Genomic DNA, 15639 nt, shown 5'->3' with positions numbered 1-15639 from the left:
TGGAGGGAGCCTGTGGGAAGTCAGGCTTTTTATTTTTATTTTTTAAGTTTAGTTTTGTTTTTGTTTTGGAGCCATGAATAACATTTTTCAAATTCTGTTTGCTAATTTCAAATCTACTTAAATTCTTAAGAACTGGCAAGGCAAACATTTCTTGGTCCTAGGCAATGGCTTTGGGGAGGAGCTTGGGGCACATTCAAGCCAGGGTAATAAGGAAACAGAGGAAGCAATGGAGAGTAGGTAATACAGATACAGAAAACTCTAGGCCAGGCACAGTGGCTCACGCCTGTAATCACAGCACTTTGGGAGGCCAAAGTGGGCGGATCACCTGAAGTCAGGAGTTCGTGACCAGCCTGGCCAACGCGGTGAAACCCCATCTCTACAAAAAATACAAAAATTAGCCAGGCGTGGTAGTGCTTGCCTGTAATCCCAGCTACTTGAGCCGAGATTGCGCCACTGCACTCCAGCCTGGGCAACAGAGTGAGACTTTGTTTAAAAAAAGAAACAAAAAAACTCTAAACTGCACAGCATCTCAAGGAAAGCCTGGAGCTGACCCATTACTCTCCTTGGTTGCCCCATGGCACACACATGTGCAGATACCATGAGCAAAATTCAAGGTGATCGCTAACTCCAGAAACCTCATCTGAGAAAACAGGACACTTCTTACCCACAGTGACAGCCATATGACTTGACCAGTTACTTAAACCTCTATTCTTTCCCCTGTAGAAAGGAAGTGGTTAAGGGCTCTACATCACAAATCTGTCGTGGGGATTAAGTTAAATAAAATGTGCAAAGCGCTTAGCATGTTTTCTGGTCCACAGCTCACAAAAAAAAGATAGGAACTTTTTCTCCTGCTGGCCTGCTCTGCCATTTGACATTCCAAGCATGAGAGAATCACATCTGTGGGTTTAGGCACTACCCCTTGTGCTCTTCTGAAGAGTATTTTCAAAGTATTAGTATTTAAGTATTAATATTCAATATTAAAATATATTGAATATTAAAGTATGCAAATATCTGTGGATTTAGGCACCACCCCTTGAACTCTTCCCAAGAGTATTTTTAAAGTATTAGTATTTAAGTATTAAGTATTAACATATTAATATTGAGTATTAAAGTGTTCAAATATCTGTGGGTTTAGGCACCGCCCCCTGTACTCTTCCCAAGAGTATTTTTAAAGTATTCCTTTAATATATTACTGCATATTAATTTATCAGCATTAGGATATGAATCACTAAGTCTCCCCAGGAGTGAAAAACAAAAGAGTGACTATTATTTATTGAGTATATATTATATTCCAGGCAACAAGTTAAACACTCTGTATTCAATATGTCATTAAATCTTCTCAACAACCTTATAAGGAGCTGATTTAAAGGGCTGAATAACTTATCTGAGGGCATTTGGCCAGAAGTGGTAGAATTGAGATGTTAACCCAGGACTGCCTGACACCAAATCCAATACCCATGTTACGGTGCTCTTGACCCCCAATGTTTTAATGGTGTAGAAGAGGTCCAGAGAATACCAAGGCACACCAGGCCTATTTCAAGTTCCAAGGTAAAGGCATAGGGTTATTTGGCAGGAGCAAGCTATAAGAGCTCCAGCAATAGGATAGCAGTGGGAAGCACAGGAGAGAAAGTCAAGGGAACTGCATACAAACTGCACTTCCTTAAGCATGCTTGCCTTGGCTTTCAAGTTCTGTCTGCACTTTCTCTGCTGCCTCTCAGCCTCAACTCCCACAACCTCCACCTCTTCCTGTGCCTCTGGCCTGGTCCTTCTGTGCACTATATTCCTCTGGGTCTTTGCTTCTGCTGTTCTGTCTGCGAATAGTTTTTCAAACAGGGACCATGTCTCTCTTATACAGCATTGCTCCCCAGTGCCAGTCCTGATTCCTGGCAAACAGTGGTTGACCTATTCATTTGAATGGACAAATGACTAATAAATGAACAAATGAAGGGGACTTATTAGGACTTTATCTTGTGCTGGTTCTGACCAGCTTCTGTATCAAAGATCTACAACTTACAATTGCTCTTTTTCTTGTGTCTTATAAGCTCATTTAAACACCCCTATTAATATGTTCCTGTCCTTTAAGCATCTGTTCCAGTCTAGTCAACTGGACAAAAGGAAGAAGTCAAAACTGATTCTTTTGCATCCCTTTTCCCTCCCAGTAGCGCAGCTTGAAGAGGCAGCAAGAAAGAACTAGTCTTTCTATTACTAAGTCTCCTGTCTCAGTTTCCCTTGACAGGATTTTCTACCTAACAAGAGACATGTTATAAGTCTTCAGGAATCAGTGAGATGAAATGCTTTGGATTTCTTGGGAGATGGAGTGCTCTCTAAACAGAAAGTCCAGACAATTCTGAGTCCCATGCACTAATTGTGGAAGGTGGCTTTATATCATCCCAAATGCATATTAGATGGCACAAGATAAGTCGTTTAGATGTTTTATTCTAACGTATAATTTAATATAGATAACTACAAAGAAAACAATAAGTAGAGCACATTCTCCCTATCTAGGTAACTTCTGCTACTTTTAAAAATAATATGTGTAAGGCCACAAATTTTTCATTCTAATTTTGGCTAACACATTTTCAGATCTATAGTGTATCATACAAGAGCATCAATTTGTTTGGAGAAACTGAAATTAATTTGACTGATTGCTGTTGTTAGTCAAAGAGTTGAGTAAAGCTTAGGGGAGGGAGAGGCAGATCACTTACATTGCTACAGCACCAATGTATATCATATAGACCAGTTCTGGCTTCCCATAAGGATAGCTTATAATTGGCTGCCAAATGTGGTAATAGCAGTTCATTTTCCCAAAGTTATGGATTATATAATATCTAGAATTAGTCAAGAGTCATGTATTAGTTATTTATGACTGTATATCAATATTACTACAAACTTAGCAGCTTAGAACAACATACCTTTCCTATCTCAAAGTTTCCGTGGATCAGGGATGGGAAGACTGCAACAAGAAAAGAGGGAAAGCCAACACAAGGAAGCTTTGTCAAATCAGTGCCTGGGATGGACTTCTAGTGCTCAGTTTCACTGGATCTCCTGAGGAGCTTTATGAAGAGCACTTCTACAGAAAAGAAACATCATGCATTCATAGTCTACATTGCCATTGTTGGATGGTAGCTCTGCGGGCGTTAACTCCCCTACAGTTCTGAGTTGTGCACATGTGAGTGCAGAGTGGGCTCCCACAGACATTCCATAGTAAAGCAGTGGAGAAGCCCCAGGCTTACTGGGTCCTCTGCCAGGCTGCAAGGAAGGTGTTGATGAGGGGCAGAGGTTTTATCAGAGGTTCAACTAGGGAAGGATCCGATTACAAGTTCTCATGGTTATTGGCAGAATTCAGTTCTTTGTAGGATGTCAATAAGGGCCTCAGTTTCTTGCTGGCTGTCAACTGAAGCTTTGCTCAGCTTCCTGCCACATGGCCCTCCATAGGCAGCTCATAACGAAATAGCTTGCTTCTTCAAAGCTGGCAAGGGAAAGTTTCCTTGCAAGACAGGCATTACAGCCTGTAATCACATACATCCTGTAACCTTTGCCATACTCTACTGATTAGAAGTAAGTCACAGGTCCTGTCCACATTCAGTGGGCAGAGATTACACCATGGCATGAATGCAAGGAGGCAAGGGTCCTGGAGCCGCCTTAGAGTCTGTTTGCCACAGTGACTAAGAGAAGGCAGAGGTATTAGGTCAACAGAAACAGGATAATTGGCTAACCTGAGCTAGCATAAATCCAATTTTAGGCAAGCATCTTTGAGTCCAAGAAAGAAGTCAAGTTTTTAAAAAGCCTAATATACTATCAATTTATCAATCCCTCCTTAACAGAAAGTTTTTTTAATCTGAAAGATATATACATCCCCAATGCTATTATTTCTAGCATTTAGATTCCCAAGAGATGAAAATTAAGTCTCTTTTAAGTTAGCTTCTCTTCTCCACATAAAATTGTTCCATAGTATTTTCCTTGACTCATCAGTGTCTAGCTATTTAGCATAACTTTAATTAGACTATTAACAAATTAAACAAATATACTAGTTAGGTCAAATCACTGTAACTTTTTTTAAATCCCCAAAAATCAATTTCCTGGTTTTCCCCTTTTAATCAGAATTAGGAGAGCCACTGTATAAAATACTTATTTTTAATACTGTCGTTTGCAGAAGCATGCTCGTTTTTTTCTTTGTTATGCTTAATGTGGTACATTTTACAGATGTTGAGAGAATACTTCAGAAAGTCTTGAAGGGACAATGAGAGATTGTGGTTTAACAACAAAGCCTCTGGCAGTGTCAAGGCCTATTGGTAACAGTTGTATTGTTGAAGTGTAAGATCCTTGGTTAGTCTTCAGAAGGAATGTGCTCTTGGCAGGGTACAGCTGCATATGTTTCTGTGCAGTTCAGTGTCCTTTATGGTTCATTTTCCCAAAGGCTCATTGTGCTTATTGCATCATTTGTTTTTATTTGTAAGAGTGTTTTAGAAGCTTCGGAACAGTTGTAGAGTTATTACTGTTTCTAGCTGTAAATGGTTATGGCTGCCCATGGAAATTATGCTGAAGGCAAACAAAAGTAAATAAAAGTCCCTCTTCTGTACCTTTCTTCTTTATCTGCCTTTCCAACTGTTCCATGCTAGGAAACCCAGTTCTGTGGGATTACACAGGGACAAGGTTCCACACATATATCACAGCTCATTCTGACTTATGACCAGTTGATCTCCCAAGAAGGGCTCAATGTGCTTTAGGATATAGGCAGACAACCTGCATTTAAAATTAAAGTGGGCATATTCATTTTGAAGGACAGAGTGAGGTCAATGACTCTACAAAATTTCTGATGCATAAACTTATTTTTACCCTCCTTCAAATGAGGTAACATTTGAAGAACATCCCAACTCTATACTCAGTCCTAGGAAGCCAATGCTTCTGTACCTAAAACTGTTAATATAAAATGGGTAACATGCAGGGTACTGGAAAAGCTATTCATCACAGGAAATCAGAAATAATTTTAACTCTATTAGTAAACACTGCAAATCACTGTCCTGAGCCCAGTCAGTCAAGTGCCCGCATTATTTTTTTAACATGCTTATATTTCCATTTACAATACCAAATAGAACTTGAAGGACAGAAGTCCTGTTATTCAAAAATAATATTTTTCAAAGTATACGAAAACCATCCATGGTATCTCTGCTGGTACCCTGTGTGTAGCTTTCTGTGTACAGCACAGTAAAGCTGTTATTAGTTGTGCTACTCATATTTCGTGTTGTGTTGTCATTTATTGTCAATTAAATATCTGTTGAGTACAGCAGGCCCTTCGTATCCACAGGTTCTACATCCTTGGATTCAATCCATTGTGGATCAAAAATATTCCAAAAAAAAATATGGTTGCATCTGTACTGAACATGTACAGACTTTTTTCTTGTCATTTTTTCCTAAACAATACAGTATAAGAATGATTTACATAGTATTTACATTGTATTAGGTATTATAAGTAATCTAGAGATTATTTAAAATATACAGGAGGATGTGAATAGGTTACATGCAAATACTATGCTGTTTTATATCAGGAACTTGAGCATCTATAGATTTTGGCATCCAAGTGGGGACAGTCTTGGAACCAATCCCCTGTGGATACTGAGGGATAACCATGTAAGATATTGGAGCAGATACCGTGGAGAAAGAGTTAGAGGGACCTCCCTTCCTCAAAGAGCTTCTAATCTGGGCACACATATGACTTTGACTTTCTCAAATCTTCCAGTGGATTCCATTGTCCGAGGGATGGAGATGCATCTTCCGGTCAGAGCCCATAAGGTCTAGGTTCCCAACCACCACCTGCCTCTACGTTCATTGTTTCAATGATTCAAACCAATGCTATATTCCCATTTGACAGGTACAGAAACCAAGACCCAAAAAGGGATAAGTAAGCTCACAAACCATTGCCAGGGTGATTCAAGGCCATAGCTATTATCTTCTAACTCTCCTAACCTGTGATTATATCATAATGCAAACAACCAATTTTTGAGATAAGGAACAGTCATTCAAAAATACATATTTTTGAACTTTTATAGCAGGATTACATAGCAGCCTTAGTTGGGAAACCAACCAAGGTTCCAAATGAGAAAAGGTAAGTCCTGTTCTTGGCTTTGCCAATAATTAGCTGTATGAGCTTAGAAAAGTCACTTTGCTTCATTTTCTTTATTTATAAAGTGATGAAAGTTGACTAATTACTTTTAGGCAACATTTTCCAAATCTGTTTCAAATAGGCATTGCTGTAAGCTATGGGTCCATATTTGGAAATTTGCAACGTGCATTATTAGCATGTTAGGGGTACCATGAGGTCCCACATGAAGAAACCTGTTAGCAAAGACCTTTTAAAACTTATTTATCTCTGGACCACTTAAGTTGTGCCTCACAAAGTTCATGTTCCCTAGAAAATAATTTGGAACATGATTTTTCAAATTTTCTTTTGGATCTGAAAATCTGATAGGTGACATTTTTGCTTAGAAATGTTCCATATCTTCAACCCCTATGTTCTCTCTTAGTCGTGACTTTCCACACATTGCACCCCTGCCCCCCACACAGGAAATCAACATGGTGGGCAACAAATAAATGCGATTGACTGATTTATTCGGTTCTCAAGGTTAATGTGTTCTAAACATTGTTTATTTAATATGTTTGGCAAAATCTCCTCTAACACAGAACAGTTCTGGGATGTGAAGCATTGTGCTCTGGGACCTGGGTGTAAAGCACCAACTCTCCCCAGAGCCAGCCAGAGAGATGCCAGATGACATTTCAGTACCATTTGGCTATGAGAGTTTCATTTAAATGCAAAAACACAAAACAGATTCTGTCCCTGGTTAGCAGACTTCTGACCTAGCCATTCTGAGACTGGTCTATAGAAAATCAAACCATTTGGTGTTAAGTACCACTGAGCAGTCACTCTGATGTGACAGCCACTTTTCTCATCCTCCCTCTAATAGTTTACAAGATAAGTTGGCTCTGCCAGATTCTCCCAGGAGAAAACCCTCCTTTTCATCCTTAGAATGCCACTTGGTGTGTACTTCGGCAGTAAATTACCATACACCACCCCCATGGTTTGAAGGAGTTGATTCACAATGAAAGTACCAGAGTTTCCTTGGAATTAATTTGACTATGCCACATTTCTTGTTTGTGTTTGCCCAAGAAAACAAAGTAACTTTAATATTCAATAGAATACATACACAAAAATGAACTTTTAAAAAAGACAGTTGTTTTTAATAAAAGATCTTAAAATAGCATCATTTTTCATCTTAGAAAATCATGTGTGTCCAAGTGATTTTATATTACAATTACATTGTTTACAATGTACCAAAAAGCATAAAGACATAATACGTTGGCCAGGTCTGGTGGTTCACACCTGTAATCGCAGCACTTTGGGAGGCTGAGATGTCTGGATCACTTGAGGCCAGGAATTTGAGACCAGCCTGACTGACATGGTAAAACCCTGTCTCTACTGAAAATACAAAAAAAAAAAAAAAAAAAAATTGCTGGCATGGTGGTGTATACCTGTAGTCCTATCTACTTGGGAGGCTGAGGCAGAGAACCACTTGAACCCAGGAGGCAGAGGTTGCAGTGATCTGAGATTGCACCACTGCACTCTAGTCTTCTAGCCTAAGTGACAGAATGAGACTCCATCTCAAAAAAAAAAAAAAAAAAAAAAACACAACACTTTATTCAACCTGAACCTATTTTCAAAAACTATTTCTTTTATCTTTGTGTTTAAAAACAAGCAACAAATAAAGATCCTGTGTAAGCTGTGTAATGAGAGAACACTCAATACTATAGTTATGAACCTAACTAAAAACAAGAAAAATGTTTTTGTTTCTTCCAACTTCTCTAAGCTCAAGTAAATTGTCAAAAAAGGACTCTTCTTCTGAGTATATTACATAGTGGTAATATTCTCAGTGAATTGTGGTGGTAGGTAGTTAAAAGTTGCAGTATAGAATAATGAGTAAGAGTAGAGAATTGACTTTGAGGTGGAACCAGGGTGTTAATCATAGCTCTGCTTCCTGCCAGCTGTTAGCGCTTTTTAAGAAATCATTGAGCCTTGGTTTCCTTATCTGTGCATGGGAGGTATACCTTTTCCACAGGTTATTTTAAAGATTAAAAAAAAAAAGATACAGCCCATAAAATGCTTATCCTATTCCTGTCACAAAATAAGCAGGTAATGATATGGACAGGAGATAGGGAAATACTGGGTAGAAGAGAGTGATTACCCAGCAAAAGCCCCACCCTCAAGCCTGTAAACCCATGGTCCTAAATGGGAACAGGCATTTTTGTTTCCACGCCCAAAAAGTTGCCTATTGGCCTGCCACTCCCCTCATCCTGTACCCATATAAGCCCCAAACGTCCAGCTCCAGGAGGAGACAAGCAGAGGAGCTGAAGAACAGAAGAGCAGCAGAGAGGAGAGGAGAGAAGGATTGTTGAGAGGAGTTCAGCTAGGGATAGTCAGAGAGGAGATCAGCTGCAGAACAGCCAAACTCCAGGAGAAGATCATCTTCCTACTCCATCCCCTTTCCAGTTCCCTATCCATCCCACTGAGAGCCACCTCCACCACCCAATGAAACCCCTGCATTCACCATCCTTCAAATCTGTGTGTGATCCAATTCTTCCAGGATGCTGGACAAGAGAGCTCAGGATATGGAAAGTTGTCACACTGGCCCTCTGCCTTTGCCAAAAGGCAGACAGTCCACTGAGCTGGTTAACACTTAAGCCGTCCACATATGTCAAGGCTAAAAGAGTGCACTGTAACACACACCCACTTGGGCTTCAGGAAGCCATGGGATTCTACCCCTGGATGTTGCTGTGGGGCTGGAGCCCAGTGCCCTGGCTCCTGCACCTGTCCATCTGCATGCTCCCCATCATGTAAGGGGTTTGGGCAGTGGCAGCAACCAAACAAATAAGCCACACCCCTGTCACACATCCTGTGAGGGGATCAGGGAACTCTCCCCTTTCGGTAAGAAATAGTTATTTTTTCACAGAGACTTTGTTAGTTAATTAGACAGGAGGGCCAGAGGGAGGGTTGGCCCAGGAGTACCATTCCCTGTGATCCTCTTGGCCCCAACCCTCCATTTTTGACTTCTTCTGAGGGAAGTCTAGGCTCCTCCTTTATTCACAACGATAACCTTCTGAAAGCTTTTGCCAGAGGCTTTTAGAAGACTTATTTGACGTATCATTGATCCATTGTCACTGGCCAAGTTTAGTCATATAGTCTTTTCTAAGTATACGACTGGCAAAGAGGATAAAAAAACCATCAGGCCAATCAGGCCACATCTGCAACTGGGGACAGTGTTCCAAGTTGTATGAGCTGTGTTGGAGAGTATAGATTATGTTCACAAAAATCAGTATTGTGCCTTGTAAAACATGACATTAATAATGATTCTCATAGAATAAAACATGCGCAATAAAAAAGTCAGTATTGTGCTAGAAAGGAGTAAGTATAGTAGGGTACTACTAGACACCATCAGTGTCCACCATTCTAGTGCTCCTCCAACTTCAGCATTCATACAGATCATCTGGGGATATGGTTAAAATGCAAATTCTGATTCAAAAGTTCCAGGATGAGGCATGAGATTATGCATTTCTAACAAGTACACTACCCAAGGGATGCTGTCTGCTGTCCTTACTTTGAGTAGCAAGATATAATCACCAACAAATAGCATCCCAGCAAAATATAGGCTGGGATCTATAGCTTATAACTACAAGAAGGTTGGCTAATATTGGTGGCTAAAGGACAAAGAGAATGTTACTGACCAATGCAAAAATCAAACACAATGCACCTTGACATCTAAATAACCTCTAAGTAGGTTCCATTTTAGCCAACTGACCAAGTCAGCCATTTCCATTTCTAAATAAATTAGGTGAGATAGTGTCTACCACCTCATGATCAATACCATGAATTCTGGATAACTCAATGAATATTGAGTTCAACCTAATGCCTGTATCAGGCATTGTGCTATGCCTTGAAATTAAAATGATGATCTAAACTAGGAGTTCAACAAACATGTTTTTAGAGAGTCAAATAGTACTTTTTTTTTTTTTTTTTTTTTTTTGAGACGGAGTCTCGCTGTGTCGCCCAGGCTGGAGTGCAGTGGCCAGATCTCAGCTCACTGCAAGCTCTGCCTTCCAGGTTTACGCCATTCTCCTGTCTCAGCCTCATGAGTAGCTGGGACTACAGGCACCCTACCACCTCGCCCGCCTAGTTTTTTGTATTTTTTTAGTAGAGATGGGGTTTCACCATGTTCGCCAGGATGGTCTTGATCTCCTGACCTCGTGATCCGCCCAGTCTCGGCCTCCCAAAGTGCTGGGATTACAGGCTTGAGAATAGTACATATTTTAATCTTTGCAGGCCAAGAGGGAAAATCAATGATATTATGTGGGGGACTTACATATACCTATGTAAAATGTTGCTATTTTAAGCCGTTCTTACTTGCAGGTCATACAAAACCATATGGCTTGGCCCACAGGCCTTACTTTGCCAACCTCCAGTGCATGTAGCTGTGGTCTCTATCCTCATGGAGCTTACAGTTTATCCAAAGTCTAACATGATGGGTTGGCTTTTTTTTTCAAACCTTTCCTCCCGATCCCGCTAGTCATTTGAATGAAGCTGAGTCTACCTGGTAAAATTGCTTGGTCCAAGTTCACCTACCTATGGACCCAAATCTCTTAACCATTGAGCAGCTATTGAAACTGTTCTTCTGGCATTTAATTTAAGGTCATAGCATGAAAACATACAAGTGCCAGATCAAAGATTCTTAAGAGCTTAGTATAGAAGGAGGAAACGTTAACCATGAAACTGTCCCTTCAAATACTTGTTTTTAAATGATCACCACAGACCCATGGAAAAAGAGCCAAACAGCACCATGTGTATATAACCAAGTCACCACACCTACACATAAATGAGCTTCTGCATATACAAAGCAAACAGCAACTTAGCCACAGATGTTTCCCAAGAGACTATGCAACTACATGCTCTTAGGCCATATTCCACAGCTTGGGAACCACAACATAAACTTCTCCCAGACTCTCAATTTCAGCTGGAAACAAAGCTGTTTCTTGTCAGGTAGAGGGAATGGAAGTGAAAGGCACTGTGCTAGCACTTCTCAAGGGTCCATTTAACAGATGTGCTCAGTGAGTCACAAAGTGGGAGTTTGCTTCAAGAGCAGGGCTTAGCCATGTACTTTCCAGTAATTCTGACTTTTCCTGCAGAGAGCAAGATTAAGCCATGCACTGCCTAACTCTGACCACCCCACTGTGTTTGCTTTTACAGGTTTATCCCACAACGTTTCTTTCTTTCTTCTTCTTCTTCTTTTTTTTTTTTTTTTTTTTTTTTGGTACTTGTTGGCCTTTTGTGTTTAAAATGTAATTTGATATCTGAGAAAGAATCATTTTGCTATCATTCATAATGTCAAAAGGTGGATGGCTTGGCAGGGCTGGTGCCACAAGTCAGATAGATTTAGAGGGTAGCATCCTCTTGTTGAAGTAACTCATAATCACTAAATAAAAAATTTATAAATATTTTTCTGTCCCAAAGTATATGAACCACCCTTGTTAATTTTAAGCTAACTGATTGAAGTCATATCCCATAGATCTTTCATGCTTAAAGACAGGGAGAAAAAAAAATAGATCCCAGAATCTCGAACCCATTATGTGCTTGATCTTTTAAAAGTCTCCTTTCTTCTGATAATCAATAGCCTTTAGGATCTATGAGTTCATAATTGTATGTAATTATCTCAGTGAGCCAGCTAGCATTTGTCTATTTATTATTTGTTGTAGGCATTAGCCTATGCAAACTCCTAACAAAGGCTATAGAAAGCAAAATAAATGGATGATATGTCTATCTTCAGTTAGCTTTTAATCATTAGAGAAATTTAAACAAAAATCCAAATGATCTAAATATATAAAATCCCCAGCCCCCTTCACAGCATACCCATAATTACCCCATCATGAAAGTTCTATCTTCTAATTTTCTATAGGCCTTAACAATTTAGATTAAATAATGGGCCATTTGTAATTTTTTCTAATTGACTTTCACATGATGTCTTGGTGCATTTTCTACAATGTGCATTTTCTGAGGGTGGAAAATTTAGATTTCTGAAACTCTTGCATTTGTTCATATTATGCTAAGCAAATGGTGGTCATATTCATTTGCCTTTTCTAAAGATACATATCAAGATGGTGGAGTTGTGTTTACTGGCTTTGGAATCAAATCTCTGACTCTCAAAGACACTAGCTGTCACCTTAGCCTTTCAGTTTTCTCATGTGTACAGTGGGATAATAATCACTCCTGTCCTTGTTGTACGGATCATGCATATGAATGCGTGTGAAATGTGTCATGCTTGTCATATGCCATACACAAAGTAACTGCCCAGTACATGACTGGGCTGCTGCTGTTTTCATTCCTGCTGCTGCCCCTCCCACCACCAAAGGAAAAACAACAACAACAAATCCTCCTAAAAACTGAGTAACAATCTGAGGGTAAGACAACTTGAGATAAACAACACAGTAAAACCTGACATTAATCCTTGAAACAAGCCTAAAACCAGACAGTTTTTCCCCATTTTCAGAACACCTAAAAGGGAATAGTCCCATGTGGTCTTGAGAATAAAAATTAAGGAAAATTGTCCATTTTTCAAAGAAATTCAGCATATGATTTCCGAAAACGGTGTGTTCTCTGGGTACGAAGTCTGATTTACAGACTACTTTCCAGGGACAGGGTCTAGCTTGAGCCAACACCCATGCTGGTCCCTGGATTCCCTTTCTCTATCCCTTTCTGATCCCTGGGAGGGCTGCCATGCCGATGCCCCAATTTATGAGGGTAGAAATAGGAACTCAAGAGCAAGTCACTGACCTATCATAGGTCCAGGCTTCTAGTTGGTAGTGGGGTACTTTCCAGTGCTTCTTTTGTACTTGCCCCTTGGGCTGCCAAAGTAGTTTTGGACATTTTTCTGCTGTATTCGGTAAGGTTTGGTCAGCCAAGAAGGATCATCCTATTGGTGGCTCAATAAACTGCTTCTCATCAGTTTATGCAGGTCGTAAACATTGCCTCTGAGCACACTAAGATTCTGATGGTTGCAAGAGACAGAAAACTAAATGCAAAACAAGCTTAAGCAAAAAAGGTGAATTATTGGCTCATGTAAATGAAAAGTCCAGGGTTCAGGAGGTTTCCAGGACTTAAGTAATTTCACCATGTCTTGCTTTTCTTCTCTCCCCTCTGCCTTCCACTGAGTCTCTCATTCTAAGGTACACCATAGTGCTCCTGGAAGCTGCAGGCTTAGACCTGAGTCAATTCCCTTCTCTAAGCCAATCTCCAAGGCTAGCAGAAGGCAATTCTCTGGTGTGATAAGGCCTAGGCCAGGTGTCTACACTAGTGAGTCACTTGCAGTGTGATTAATTCTGTTAAAGTACTTAAATTAAGAATGCAGAAAGAGTTATCCCCCAAAAGAAAAAATGGTGAGGTTAATTCTAAAAGAACACCGAGTAACCAGGAAATATGGTGAGGAAAACTATTTGCTTGCAGCCCATGAGCGTCTAGAGAATGTGGAAGTATCTATAGGTTTTTCGTGTCATCCTGCTCATTTTTTTGTTTTCTTCACACTTATTTCCTAGAATTTCTGCCAGTGGATAGAGATGTCCACAGACTAAAATTAGTTTTGTGGGTGAGCCTAACTTTGGGGAATGGGAGGGAGGATATTAGTGGTCAGTGTGGAGTAGAATTCTTACCTCAATGCTCTTGAAGTTGTTCTCTGTAACTTGAGAAGAAAACTTCCATTGAAGTTTGTTTTTTTTTTGTTTTGTTTTGTTTTTTTTTCAGAAAGAGGGAGACTGGAGTCTAAACTTGTCACACCCTGTACTATCTGATGAAAATACAGAGGCAATGACTCTCAAATTTTCCATAATTTAATGTCCTGTCCAAAACCACACAAACAAAATGCCACGGAACTACTACCCAGAGAACAGGTGCAGAATTGTTTGCTCAGTCACAAAGGCTGATGGCTTTGACCCATGCCCTTGGCAACAAATGACACATGTGTGCAAGTGTCACCTTCTCTGCAGAGTGTTTTCTCATCCTATCAATTGTTTTCTTTTTTGTTTTCATAGCTGCAGCAGTTATGTTAATAGAGTTGACATTTATTGAGTTCGTATTTGGCAGTCTTTATGCCAAGAGCTTAACATCTATTACATCATTTAAGTCTTACAACAATTCTGTGAAATAGGTATTATCTCCATTTTACAAAATAGAAACCTGAGGCACAGAAAAGTTAAAAGTCCACACACATGTACACATATGTTTATTGCGGCACTATTCACAATAGCAAAGACTTGGAATCAACCCAAATGTCCATCTGTGACAGACTGGATTAAGAAAATGTGGCACGTATACACCATGGAATACTATGCAGCCATAAAAAAGGATGAGCTTGTGTCCTTAGTAGGGATATGGATGCAGCTGGAAACCATCATTCTTAGCAAACTATCACAAGAACAGAAAACCAAGCACCGCATGTTCTCACTCATAGGTGGGAACTGAACAATGAGATCACTTGGACTCGGGAAGGGGAATATCACACACTGGGGCCTATCATGGGGAGGGGGGAGGGGGGAGGGATTGCATTGGGAGTTATACCTGATGTAAATGACGAGTTGATGGGTGCAGCACACCAACATGGCACAAGTATACATATGTAACAAACCTGCACATTATGCACATGCACCCTAGAACTTAAAGTATAATAATAATTTTTTAAAAAAAGTACCTTGCCCAAGGTCACAGAACATTAAGTGATAGAATTTGGTTTCCAAGCCATGTAAGTAAGTGCATAACCAAAAATCTATCTGCCAATGCTTGTCTCCATTGTAACACATAACAATAGCTAGCAGTTATTAAACACTTACCTTGTACCAAGTACCATGCTAACAACGTAACTTTAGAGGCATTATCTCTTTAGCATTCATGTCACTGTGTGGTGTACACTCTAGTAGCATCCCCACTTTTCAAATGAGGAAACTGAGGCTTATAGAAGTAGTATAACTCATTCAAAGTCACACTGTTTGAGTTTAAAATCTGGCACTCACGTTCATTTTCTTAACTATAAGCCAATACTGCCTATTCTCTTTAAATTTCATCTCATTGTTTATAGTTACTTGTTTAGATACCAGTTTTCCCCACTAGACTGTAAGATCCTTGAAGGTAGGAACTAGACCTTGATCACTGATCATAATGGGTGCTTCATAAATGTCTTATTCATTTATTTCCCCAGTGCCAAATGTAGTGTTTAACACATATCAGGTGTTCTCAATGTGGAACAAGTAAATGAATGAAAGAGGATATAAATGATGGCTACTGAGGTTAAAAAAATAACCTCTCTCTATAGACTGGAAATTATGTAATTAATCTTTTAGTAGGTTGAACCCATGACATGAGCTTTACAAAAGTCACTTCTATCCAGGTAACTTACTCTCAAGATTGAAATGACTTGGTTGTGGCCAGTCTTCCACAAATATTACAGGACTTCGGTCACCTTTCTGTCGCTGTAATAGCTCCTATTAAAAAAAATAGAAACTCAGGTATTGTTATCTAATACAGTAAGATTCAATCCTCAACACTATTCTTTCTGGTGT

The sequence above is a fragment of the Rhinopithecus roxellana genome, chromosome 3 (genome assembly GCF_007565055.1).
Source record: "Rhinopithecus roxellana isolate Shanxi Qingling chromosome 3, ASM756505v1, whole genome shotgun sequence".
NCBI lineage: Eukaryota > Metazoa > Chordata > Mammalia > Primates > Cercopithecidae > Rhinopithecus > Rhinopithecus roxellana.
Note: the sequence above shows the minus strand (reverse complement) of the source record.